This window comes from Poecilia mexicana, unplaced genomic scaffold, assembly GCF_051168715.1.
Source record: "Poecilia mexicana isolate PSO_F unplaced genomic scaffold, ASM5116871v1 scaffold_2, whole genome shotgun sequence".
Classification (NCBI taxonomy): domain Eukaryota; kingdom Metazoa; phylum Chordata; class Actinopteri; order Cyprinodontiformes; family Poeciliidae; genus Poecilia; species Poecilia mexicana.
This window is the reverse complement of record NW_028263371.1, coordinates 14,674-28,468: the sequence shown is the minus strand read 5'-3', so window position 1 is coordinate 28,468 and position 13,795 is coordinate 14,674. Positions and strand designations below refer to the sequence as shown.

The following is a 13,795-nucleotide window of genomic DNA, read 5'->3' as shown; positions in this document are numbered from 1 at the left end:
CAAACAATAATGAAACTACACATTTTTCATATGTTGATTTAACGTGATTAAATTAGATTACTAAAACCATTGTAATCATGTTTTATCATTACCGGAAATGATGCAATATAACAAAGACAAGAATTAAATATGATTGGACAATAATAAGAGCGGGCTATTGAATCTTAACCAATAAGAAGTCAAAAGATAATTTTAAAGATATCGCGATTGCCGCGCAGTTTCTTCTGACTATTCAGCCACAAGACCACAAGACAAGTCTTTGGAGGTGGACCGATTAGGTAAGTGATCTAAATATTATTTTTTGTAGTTGGGAATGTTTCCACAAAAATTATCATTCTGTATGAGAAGTCATTTGTAAACCTTCGGCATGTTCTTTGGTTTTCACTTTGCTAGCTACCGTTATTAGCACCAGGGCTTAGCTCTAGTACAGATCAGTACATCATCGTTTATCAAAGTAGTTCACAAAAAAACAGTTGTTACTGATCAAATTTGTAAGTTGTGTGCTTGGGAGAGAGTAACGAGGCAGTTTTGATAGCTCGATAAGCTAGTGAAAAGCCACTAGCTTGCAAAGTGTTCATGTTGCTTTTTTTCCTCATTGCTACTGAGTCAGTTACTTAGACTGGCTGTAGCTGTTGGAGTAATGGATTCAGTGTTCTGTTCTTAGTATGGAAAATGTCTGCATGTCTTTTGTTGTCGAATCATGGGAAACTAAGAGAACCATTGTCTGTTGTTATGGTAACGGGTCTGCTTATAGCGTCGCTGACTGAGCGACAAAAATAAGAATAAGAGAGATTTTGAGTACTTCGACTGTTTTCTGCGTTATTTTTCCTTATCTGTGGTGCACTGCACTACCTTAATAATCCTCTCCATCTCTATGTTTCGTTGTGCTAATGTAATGGTTCTACCGCGGCAGCGGCGCTATGTGGAGGGCAGGGCTCAATGCTCCAGCGCGCTGGGATGGAGCACAGTATGGAGTATAAATTCAGAATCTTATTTGAATCCAAATGTCTTCCAGATGCTCAAGTCTTGTGTAAAGTGCCCTCTGTAAATATCTACTAAGAAGTGTTGATGGTGACGTATGTTTTTTTAAACACAGCAGTGATTGTTGGGCTCTTACAAGTGTTGAACATTTGAAGCTCATTACTTTGTGCTCTTTTTTTCAGATAAACTCTTGAGTTTAAGAGAATTACCACCATACCACTTCAGTCAAAGTTCTTGTCTCAGCTGGATCTCCATTTTGACAACCTGATGAAGATGTTCAAAAGAAGAGGAGGACAGCTTGGACAAATGCTAGGACAAGTTGTTGCACAAATGGAGGAGGTAAGTGATGTAGCCACAACACAACTATCAATCTTTTTGGATAAACTTTTTTAATGCAGAAAATTAAATTTTTCTTGTGTTAAATGTTCTCACCTTGAACTTTTACACCTGCTTGTTTTCACTTCAACCTCTACTGTATGTCTTCACTTTAAAAATAGTTGTGTAAAGTAAATTGTTAAACTTCAAGCATAAGGCTTGAAAAAAGATTCTAATTCCATTAATTTCCTTCAGTGTGAAGATGTTGATGCTGCATGGGAGTGTCATTAAGGAAGTCTGCATGTATATGGGAGAAGATCCAGCCAAGCTCATCCAGGAGTATGTGGTATGTATCTATAAGTGTATTTACACAACTAGAGATGGATAAATATCTCTAAATATAAAGAAAGATTTAGATCTGTACATGCATAATTATTTCTATCTAGATTTAGATTTCTCTAGATATGAATATATCTCTTTCCACAAGGATAGATACATCCATCTATGTCTATCTCTACATTTAGATATACTTGAGATATCTATATTCATCGAAATTTACATTGATCTGTCCAACCTTTTAGAGATAGCTCTTACAGAGAAATGTCTATCTATATATATAGATGCATCTAGGTCTAGAGAAAGAGAGATTAACTTGTCATCACTTCACATAGGGTGTGGATGAAGCTACCATTGAAGAGGCTATTGGAACCACCACCACCACCGGCGTTTTTCATCTGAAAGACTTCATCACATGAAGACATCAGGATCGTCCATGAAGGCATCAGGGTGGTGTCCAATTTGAATAGTGTGCCAACAGCTGTTGTAATACTTGTTGGACTGATATATGGGCTGAACCTCGCCTACCCTGCTGATCTTCGCTACACTTTTGAGGTGTTACAGAAGATAATAATAGAACTGGATGGAGGTAAACTGTCCAACAAGACATTATTCCTTAAAAACTGCCTCTATGAGTGAGTAAATGGACATTTTAAAGTTTTTTATTTAATAATGTTCTAATGTTCACTTTTTGTGTTTTCTGTTGTTGTATTCCTCATTGCAGGACACAAATTTATTATTTTTTAATAACTAACTGCAGAAATATGTTCAAGGTCAACTATTAAGTTGCAGTATGTGATATTTATAAGCAATAGGTTTTTCACATATTTGTTTAAACTGTCACTATGATATTGCATAGTAAACAGTAAAACATGAGACTGATGATATAAAAAAATAAGCTGTGTTATACAGACTTGACATAATTTTAACAAATATGTACAAAAGAATTGTCACAAAAGTTACATTTGGCAGCATGTACATGTTCAATAAAGTTGATAGAAACCTATCATAAACCTGGCATAGCATCTGTCATGAACAGGAAGGAGTCTTTACTAATGTCTATGACTGTTATGAAGTGTCATTTGGTAAATAATGACACTTTAATGCAAAGTTGGCACTTTTAATGCAACTTTAGGAGCAACTTTGCATTAAAAGTGTCATTATTTACCAAATGACACTTCATAACAACATTCATAGACATTTATAAAGACTCTTTTATGTTCATGACAGTGTCATGTCAGTCTTGTGCACCCCCGTCAAATAAAGTCTTAGCCAGATTTCTACAAACTGTGTTTGAACATGTATTAATATGAAATTAATGCTGCAGTACGTAACTTTTATAACTTTCTTTTTACATATTGGTTAGAACTATCAGTACGTTGTGTCTGTATAAGACGAGGCTCAGTTTTTTTCACCAATTTTCTGTCTGATGTTTTATTGTTTGCAATGTAATAATATAGTGATAGTTTAAACAAAAAAAAAATATTTTTTTTTCTCAGTGGAACATACAGCAGCTTAAAGGTTGACCTTTAACATATCTCTATAAAAGATAAAATGATTTAGAAAAGTATCAGCATCATACATGTTCAGCTTTTTTGAGCATGTATGCTGCCAAATGTAACTTTTATAAAAAAAATATTTTACATATTATCTCATGTCAGTCATATGGGCACCCTGTCAAATAGTGTTATTGAAATCCGACTTACTTTTCTACATAATCTTGTATATCTCTTGTACAAATATGTTCCAGATTAACCTTTAAACCTGCAGTGTGTAACTTATAAAAATTAAGTTCTTTAAAAACAGTTGTATAAAATTTCCCTCGTCTTTTACAGTACAGCGAGAAACATAATCTGTGGAAGAAATCCAGCGCCGTCTTCCACTGATATGACATTGTTATAATGTTGATAAACATGTAAAAAAAAACAATTTGCTTACTTGCATACTGCAGCTTTAATGTCATGTTACATGTTCAAAAACATAGTTAAAATCTGAAATACTATTCTATACCATGTTAAATATGTTTTATAAAGCTTAACTATTATATTTTCTTATCCATTTTATATCTTAAATATTAATATATCAAAACTTGACATCATTTCATATCTTAAATAACATGTTTGTTCATAAAAATTGTATTTCAGGTAAGACTCAATTTAAAAATGTTCTGTGTCTTAAATGTAAAAAATGTTAAATACAAAATGGTGTGATTTAGAAATGTTCATTTAAATAAAGTTCAATTGTTCAGCAGCACTTGCACTCTTTGTCTTTCTTGTCAAAGATCTGTTTCTTTTTTATTTAATTTTTTACATTAGAAAGGTATATAGATAACTTGAAAAAATTAAGTAGGATTTAAAGCTGTAACATGTGTTCCATTAACATGATAGAATTGTGTTCGCCCAACACAATTTCATTGAGTAATACTGGCAATGAAAAATAAGCTGGTGTTACTCATTATAATAGTGTTGCTAAGACATAAAAAAAGTTATCGATAATACATAATATATTTACATTATGGTAAGAGATAAAATGTTTGTAGTTTCAACTTAATATTTTCAAGTAATCTAATGTAAATAAAATATGTCTGTTCTACTTATTTGCATTGTGTGGGACGGATGTACACAATAAAATTAAGTAAACTGAACAGCTTTTTTCTTTCAGTGTAGTGCACTGTTCAAGAGAAAGGCCTATATGGCATTTAATGATTTACAGATCAGTTCAGTTTCATTCAGTTTATTCTGCTCATGCCTTGCTGAGGAACCTCTCAGTTCTTCACAGTGATTTTAGGAGCAGAAGTGAATAAAGTGGACATGTGAGGATAGTCCCAAAAACAAATGTATCATGCGGTATTTTTGTAGCAAGACAAAACAGATTCATGACATCCTTTCTTTCCTGAACGTCACAGGTAGTTCAGCTACAGTTCATGTTTTCAATTCAGGAAACTCATGTTTTTCTTCAGTGGTTTGTTGAAATTTTATAAAAGCTCTAAAAGCATTACTATTGATTATTAACTTAATTTCTTCCAAGTCACAAGTCACTTTAGAATATAGTTGCTTTTTTCTATGCAAAAAAATACAAAAAAGTCTTAACAAATTAATACATGCATGCAGTTTGAGCAGTGAATAGAAGAAGTATATTTTTTAGGTCTCTGGTGAAATATCACTTAGCTCATTTTACATGATGTTAAAGCACAGGACCTGGTTTACCCACATCTTTTTTTCTTTTCATTTTTTTATCTCTACGCTCTGTTTATAAACATAGAAAGAACAAGATGATTGAAAACTCTGGAAAATGGATCTGTGAAGGAACAGGGGCCAAAAGAGGGAAAGTCTGTCCACATGAGAGCGCTGTTCAAATACGAAAGAGATATCTTTATGCAAGTGTTCCATTCTAGTTAATGTATTTTAGTTTAAGATTATTTTATCATCAACAAGTGGAAATACGTACAATAAAAATAAAAATATATCAGACTGATTTTTTTTCCTTCAACAAAATAACATTCTTAGTCTAATTTTCAGAGAAAAGTTTAAAAAGTAAAAATAAATAATAACCAAAAAAAAGAAGGATATAAAAAACAAAAATCTTCACATCCAGCTGCTATGCAAATTTATGCTGACTTGGAAATTTCAAATAAAATATTTTTTTTTTGTTTATATTTATTTATTTATTTATTTATTTATTTAGCACATTTAAGCATAACAATTCCAAGAGCATTAAAACACCATTAACTACTTTACAGACGATTTCTCCAAAAGTTGTGTTGGGATGCCTGTGTTGTAGTGGCTCCCAGACTTTTCAGCTTCTCACTTATGAAATGGCAGAGTTGTTCCACCTGCTGTATTGTTCCAGTAATAAATAACTGTGTGAATATTTAAGAATGTTTTGCTTTTTTGTATTAAAATTATTGATTCACTACTAAATCAGTTGAACAAGGTTATAATCACAATCAACACTGCTTTATTTTATGTGTTGTAATTTTTTACAAATGGTAAAAATGCATTTGTCATTTTTACAAATGCAGGGTCTTTTGTTTTTTGTACAACGGACCTCAAACGGAGTCCTGACCCCAATTTTGGAAAAACCTATTCCAGGATATTATTATTTTGCTTTTTTTTTTGTCCTTATTGTTGCATAAACATGTCTGATTTGGGGGGGATAGAGTGCATCCAGAAAGTATTTACAGTGCTTTGCTTTTTCCACATTTTCTATTGTTAAACCATATTCCAAGTTGTAGTAAATTAATCTCTTTCCTCAAAATTCTACCAGTGATGTGCGGTCAGGGGAGGCAGGTGAGGCAGAGCCTCACCTGTCATCATGGAAAAATATAAAAAAAATATAAAACCATTTATATTGCTATTTTCACCTTGGTTTGTACTATAAAGTATCTATTTTTTACTTAGATTAACCGATTCTGATTATTTTTGTCTTCAAAATCGCTGGATTTTCGCATTTTCCCATTCAAATGCTCAGAAGCGAAGCCGGTAAGGCAGCAGCGAGCTGAGCCTCACCTAGGATTGCGCAACCTCTCGCTAACTGCACTGGCTGCCATTCTATGTGAGCAAGTTTGTCCTGTCTGTACGCCAGCAATAAAATGGCTAAAAAACATTTAATATATGGACTGATTTTCCATAATTTCGCTTATGTATATAATGTACAGTGTTTTTTTGTCACCAACTACGGTGGCCGACAGGTGCAAATGCGCACCAAAAGAGAAAACATGCAAACAAAAGAAAAGACACACCCCCGAATCAAATGCAGCAAACAAAAAAGAAAACACCCCCGAATTAGAAAACACCCCCGAATTAGAAAACACCCCCGAATTAAATGCAGCAAACAAAAAAGAAAACACCCCCGAATTAGAAAACACCCCCGAATGAAATGCAGCAAACAAAAAGTGTTGAAAACGGAAGTGCTCCAGACCACTATGGGGAGTCTAACAAAAAATAGCTGTGTCCGAATTCAGGCTCTGCATCCTTTAAAGCGGGTGTTCAGAAAAGCAGCAATGGCGACAAAATAATTTTTGCTGTATTACACTTAAAATTACACACATTTATTTTTTACAATGTTTTTAGGCGAGAATGTAGATGTATAGATCTGAAATATCTGCTCGGTTCATTAATAAATCACCTACTTCCAATATTGCTCCGACGTTTTCGGAGATGTCTTCTCCCGCTGCATTAACAGCCAGCTTCACTCGCAAGCTGTCAGCTGGCCGGGCGCTCCATGTAGATATTAATAAAGTATTTAATTTATTCCTGAGCAAATGGGTTTGACTGATTAAAGTTAAGCCTTCAAACATAGTTTATTTAACTGTAATGTCTTACTACCTGAGATCTGGAGAGTATTTGAAAATGAATAATATCCCTTGTATACATTAAACATTTTAGAATCAGACAGATTTTCTTTTTACTATGGAACAACCTTTATTACAAAAGGTGAAGAATAATACAGAAATAAAGAGTAAAAAACAACTGAGTCCGTTTTTTTTACTTCGTTGCTCTGTGCTTCACGTTGTCACGGTTGCTAAGCAACATAACGCCGAGATGGAGGCTAGGCAGCTAGCCGGAGGCTACAGCTTCTCTCTTCTGGTCGTCCATATTCGTGGCCTTCGAAGGATCCGTCTTCTGTAGATCGGGCCGTTTCTCACATAGACATAATAAAAGGACAGACGCCTAATGGACCGCTCTCGTCTTATCAATACATACTTATATAAGTATACAAACATAAATAAATAATCATTAATACTGAATAATATACATTAGGCTATGCATGATTATGCACGCAGACACACACACACACACATATATATATATATATATATATATATATATATATATATATATATATATATATATATATATATATATATATATATATATATGTAACGGTTATTAGATATACAGATTAAATTCCTGCTAAAATATGTTCACGGTTATCCTGTAATTGGTGGTTTTTGGCGCCCCCTACTGGTTACCTATAAATTGGATGAGAAACCAAAAATTCCACACAGTTGGTTCAGCGCTCTGTTGTGGTAAGTCAACAAATCCGGTTCTCTTCCAAATGGTGTTGGAGGTTTGTTTAGGAGAGTGACTGGAATCTTTGTTGCATTGCACAGAGCCATAGGTTGACCAGTAGAGAGGCTCACTGCGCCATATGTGTTTTGTCAACCACTGATTGCAGGTAATTATGTTATATTGATTGTCAGTAATTTGTTTTGTCGGATATGTATATCAGTTTGTCAGTTAGTTTGTTATATTTATCAGTTTGTCAGTTGTGGTTGCCATTCTGTTTGTTTGTTGGGTTCTATGGCAACATGACATGTTCTTTTCCACTAATCCCCAGAGAGCTTTTAATGACTGTTGTTATATTTATTATTCATATTTTTATTTCTATTCTGAAACTATACGATCAAATAGCCTAGAAAATATGTCGGAATTCACTATAATTGTTTGTAAATTCCACACAGTTGGTTCAGCGCTCTGTTGTGAGCCATAGGTTGACCAGTAGAGAGGCTCACTGCGCCATATGTGTTTTGTCAACCACTGATTGCAGATTGCAGATTGCAGATTGCAGATTGTAATAAATCATCTTAAAACCAACCAACCGGTCTCCGAGTGTGCATAGCAGGACGGAAGGGTAAAGACAGAGCTGTTACATTGGTGCCGTGACCTTGGACTTCAATCAAGCTCATCGAACCTGTGACCGTCCTAGCTGCCACATCGGGTTTTGAAGACATCAGTTCACACTGTGTATCTGATCATGTTCACAGTTGATACGGTAGCATTACAATGCAGTGTAAAGATATTACTGTACACTGAGAACTTTTATGTGCCATTACAGTAACTCACAAATTACTAGTTTTCTTTTGTTGTTTTGATTTATTTTGTTTATTTATTTATTCCAAGTTGGTGATTTTATTTCCTATTGTATTTTGGATTCTGAATATCTTTACATTTGTCAAACTCCTGAACAATGTCTAATCAAAGTAACCACTTTTGGTTTAGGACACCCATTAGTATTGGTAGGGGAAGAGGTGTGCTTGCTCCTATTCCTTTTTCTGTTGATAGTCCTGCTCCAAGTGGTCTTATGCCCTCATTAGATGAGATTCCTGGTGCTAGAGTCCACAATCCTATTGACTATCATGGCAGCACATGTATGCCTAATATTATACCAACACCAAGTCCTAATAGTGACAGTTCTGAGCGTGTAGCAGCCCAGATGAAATCTGTTATTCAGGAGATAGGACATGAGTTGGCTGACACCATTATGTCACGCATACAACCACATAACACAGTTGCTCCCAGTTCTACAACCACACAAACTGTAATGAGTACTGTGGGTCAGTCCGGTTGTGTATCTGATGTATCCCAAGTTCGGGTTGTCATGCAGAGAAAGGTCAAAGAACCTCCATGTTTTGCAGGTAATGGCTCAGATTCCATTACATTCCATGACTGGGAAGATCAAATGAGAACATTTGTTAGGAAAAGCGATGTTAAGATTGAAGAACAGGCTGATGAAATACTTATGCATCTGAGGGGAAAAGCTAAGGATGTAGTTAAATTTGGGATTAGAAATAGCAACATTAATATTACTGCTCACCCTGACATGATTTATAATCTCCTCAGAAAACACTTCGGCTCTACTAAGTACTCTGCTGTCCCCTTAGCCGACTTTTACTCGACTTTGCCCAAAGACCAGGAAGACCCATATGACTACTGGCTGAGACTAAACCGAGCAGCTGACTTCGCCTCTGACTGCCTGAGAGAGCAGGGCAAATCATTGGAAAACCCTGAGATGGAGGTGACCCGTATGTTTATTAGGAATTGTCCCTGCAAAGACCTGGCTCTCACTTTCAGGTCCAAAACTATTGATAGGTGGTCAGCATGTGAAGTCCTCGAGGTGCTGAATGAGTACCATGCTGAGATGCACTGTAAAGAAACTTCCCCAGTACACCACGAGAAGACAGTGGACATTAAAGTGCACAAAGCAGAGGTGAGCCATGGCTTAGTCCCTACACATAACAGTCAGGAGTACCCCCAGACACACAGCCCTCAATATGTGTCCCTGACAGATGTAATGACCATGTTAGAGAAGGTTCTGCTGCATGGAGCCTCTGATCAGTCACGTGTAAGAAGACGAGCTCCACCCAGGCGACCTGTAGACAGTACAGACAAAATTGATGGTTTCACTATTAAACCATGTATTATTTGCAAAGCTGATGACCACAGTGCCTTGTCACATTGCCGAGAAAATAGGCTTTGTTTCAAGTGTTATGATCCAGGCCATTCACGCCACAACTGTCCAACCAAAAGAACTACTCCAGAGCATCAGGAAAACTGACTGGTCTGCACACAGGGGAGGACAGTGCAGATGAACTCAATAAACCTCCCACCAGTAATGAGTTACCAGAAATCCAAGATAATGCATCCCTCTATGAGTTGTACAGTAGTACATTGACACCATCCAAGAAACTGATACTCCAGGGATCCCAAAGAATAGCAGAAACTAACAGCCTGTTCTACACACCTGTGTCTGTACAGAATGGGCCCACCCTCAAAGCACTGTTAGACAGTGGTTCAATGGCTTGCACAATAAGTCAGACCTCTATTCAGTCCCTTTTACAGCAGTGTCCTGACATAGCAAAAAGCACGGCTGAAGATTATGTCATCATAGGCTGTGGTGGACAACAGATTTTCCCCAAAGACATGTATGACCTTGATGTCATGGTTTATGGATGCAGGATGATAATTCCAACAATGGTTGTTCCAGGCCAGACAGAACAGATGATTCTTGGCAGCAATGCCATCAAACACATTCTAACCCAACTAAAGAACACTGATAGTTACTGGAGACTAGTTTCCTCACCCAACAATGGCCAGACACCCGACCACTGCCAATTTCTGTCACTGCTATCCAACACAGAACGTTGGAGGGGTGATTGCATTCCAGATAAAGTAGGGACAGTGAAAGTCAAGAGTTGTGTGACCCTGAAACCACAGAGTGAACACCTTGTCTGGAGCAAGTTACCTGAGTCAGCAGTTATGTCGGCAGGCAGTACAGTGATTGTGGAGCCAACACGGTCTAAAGCTGGGCCAAAACATATCCTTGTTGGCAGAATTGTCACTCCTCTTTGGGGAGATCGATGGGTACCTATTAGGGTCATCAATCCGACAGACCGAGTTGTAGTACTGAGGAGAAATACCAAATTAGCAGATGTGTCTCCATGTATTGCAGTTGAGGACCTGCCAAAAGCTGACAAGATTGAGTGTAATGTGCAGTGTGTACAGAGTGAAGTTGTGCAGCCAAAGTCAGAGGAGGACATGATGTATGCACTGAAAGCTCTGGGTCTGCAAGATATTGACCTGAAATCATGCGAAGTGTCACTGCAGTGGAAAGACAAGCTCCTTGACCTTATTGTGCAGCATGAGACAATCTTCTCCCGTCACAAAATGGACTGTGGAGAAGCTAAGGGGTTTGTTCACCGCATTCATCTTGTTGATGACAAACCGTTCCGTTTACCCTACAGACGCATACCACCAAGCCAGTACGAGAAACTGAGAACGACTCTGAATGAAATGGAAGAGAGAGGCATTATCCAGAAGTCAAACAGTGAATATGCATCTGCACTTGTTCTGGTATGGAAACCAAATGGTGACCTCAGAGTCTGCACTGACTTCAGATGGCTCAATGCGAGAACCGTGAAGGATGCTTACCCACTACCGCATCAAGCTGATGCTTTGGCTGCTCTTGGTGGTAATGCCTTCTTCTCAACAATGGACCTGACATCAGGCTTTTATAATGTCCCGCTGCACCCTGATGACAAAAAATATACAGCATTCTCATCTCCATTTGGACTTCATGAATACAATCGCCTCCCTCAAGGCCTGTGCAACAGCCCGGCTACATTCATGAGGATGATGATGTCCATATTCGGTGATGAGAATTTCACAAGCCTATTGTGCTACCTCGATGATCTGATGGTTTTTGCACCTACAGAGGAAACTGCACTCCATCGCCTACACATGGTTTTCTCCCGCCTCAAGGAACACAACCTTAAACTTGCACCCAAGAAGTGCTTCTTCCTAAGACGATCTGTGAAGTTTCTTGGACATGTCATCAGTGACAATGGTGTCCAAACAGACCCTGCGAAAGTAAAAACCATAAATGATGTCCAAGTCACTGACCTCATGGAGTCTGATGGGAAAACACCTTGCCCTAGCAAAATCAGATCATATCTAGGCATGATAATGTACTATCAGAGCTTTATTGAAGCATGTTCCGCAAAGGCAAAACCACTGTTTAAGCTCACAGCTGGACTGGATGCTCAAAACAAGCACAAAAAGGGTAGCAAACCTGTCAAAAAGAGAGGTCATGTGAAGCTGACACCTGCTGATTGGACAGATGCATGCCAGACTGCTTTTGAGACACTGAAACACGACCTCATGACAAGTGTTACTCTAGCCCATCCAGATTTCAATGCCCCATTCATTCTAGCTGTCGATGCATCTTTTGATGGGATTGGAGCAGTACTGTCACAACTGCCGTCTGATGGAACAGTGGCTAGGCCAGTTGCCTTTGCAAGTAGAACCCTTTCACGCTCCCAGCTAAACTACCCTGCTCACCGGCTAGAATTTCTTGCATTAAAATGGGCAGTATGTGATAAATTCAGCCATTGGTTGAAGGGCAGACACTTCACCATATGGACTGATAATAATCCATTGACATATATCCTGACTAAGCCCAGACTTGATGCATGTGAACAGCGGTGGGTGGCAAAGCTTGCTGCATACGACTTTGACCTGAAATACATCCCTGGCTCAAAGAACATTGTTGCAGACGCCTTGAGTCGTGAGCCATTTGTCCAGTCATGTGTGGGTCATCGCCTCGTAAATGAGCCATATACCTTGTTGTTGGATCAGGTCAACAGTGTGAATGACAGACTTGTGCAGAATGTCTTCAGAGTGTCCAACAACTGTCAAGCTGTTGTAGACGATGGTGGTGAGATACCAAATGAGCCAGTTCAAGACACAGTTCCACCAAATACAAAAGGCTCAGTCTCAGCAGAGGAAGTTGCTGCCATCCTCAATGTTCAGTCCAGTGGAGGTGTGAGCCATATGATGGGAACTGGTGTTGACCCCAATTTTCTGCTGGATGAAAACCAATCATCTGCATTTCCACAGAGTCAGCTTGTCAATTGGCAGGAGGCTGACAACACAATCAGCAGAGCCATGTACTTCGTACGGAGACATAGAAGACCTACCAAACGTGAAAGGGCTAATGAATCACGGAGCGTGATTAAGCTGTTGAAACACTGGACCAGACTCACCATACAGAATCACATGCTGTACAAGGCAAGGAAAGATCCTCACATGAACAAGAAAATCCTCCAGTTCATAGTACCTGACTCAATGAAACAGAAAGTTCTTCATGGCCTCCATGACGCAGCAGGTCACCAAGGCCAGCACCGTACCTTGTCTCTGGTGAGGCAAAGGTTTTTCTGGAGTGGCATGAGCCGTGATGTCATGAACTATGTTCGGTCCTGTCAGCGCTGCATTGTAGGGAAGACACCTGAACCACACAGTCGTGCACCACTCCAAAACATAGTCACTACAGAACCTATGGAATTAGTCTGCATAGACTTTTGGACTGCTGAGCAAGGGAACAAGTCTGTAGATGTTTTAGTTGTTACTGATCATTTCTCCAAGATGGCACACGCCTTCCCCTGCAAGAATCAGACTGCCAAGGAAGTTGCTCGTCGTCTCTGGAACAACTTCTTTCTCATTTATGGGTTTCCTCGCCGTATACATTCTGACCAAGGGGCCAACTTTGAGAGCAAGCTAATCAAAGAGCTTCTAGAGATGGCCGGAATAGAGAAATCCCATACAACCCCTTATCACCCCATGGGGAATGGTGTTGCAGAGAGATTCAACAGGACTCTGGGAGACATGATCAGATCCCTTCCCCCGCAGCCAAAAACAAAGTGGCCACAAATGCTACAGCTACTAACCTTCTGCTATAACTGCACAGAGCATGAGACAACAGGGTTCGCACCATTCTACCTGGTGTTTGGAAGGATCCCTCGTCTACCTGTTGACGTGATGTTTCAACATGCCCTCACCAATGATGCTGTTGTCAGCTACTCAGACTTTGTCTCTGACCTAAA

General features: G+C 38.4%; 1 long non-coding RNA gene across 1 annotated transcript; it reads left to right on the top strand.

The window, feature by feature from the left end:
- Positions 1 to 1,086: 1,086 nt before the first annotated feature.
- On the top strand, positions 1,087 to 2,253 carry LOC106916978 (uncharacterized). Its single transcript, XR_015764180.1, has 3 exons — positions 1,087 to 1,320; positions 1,552 to 1,642; positions 1,968 to 2,253. It is a non-coding gene; the product is annotated as an uncharacterized LOC106916978 (long non-coding RNA).
- Positions 2,254 to 13,795: the final 11,542 nt, after the last annotated feature.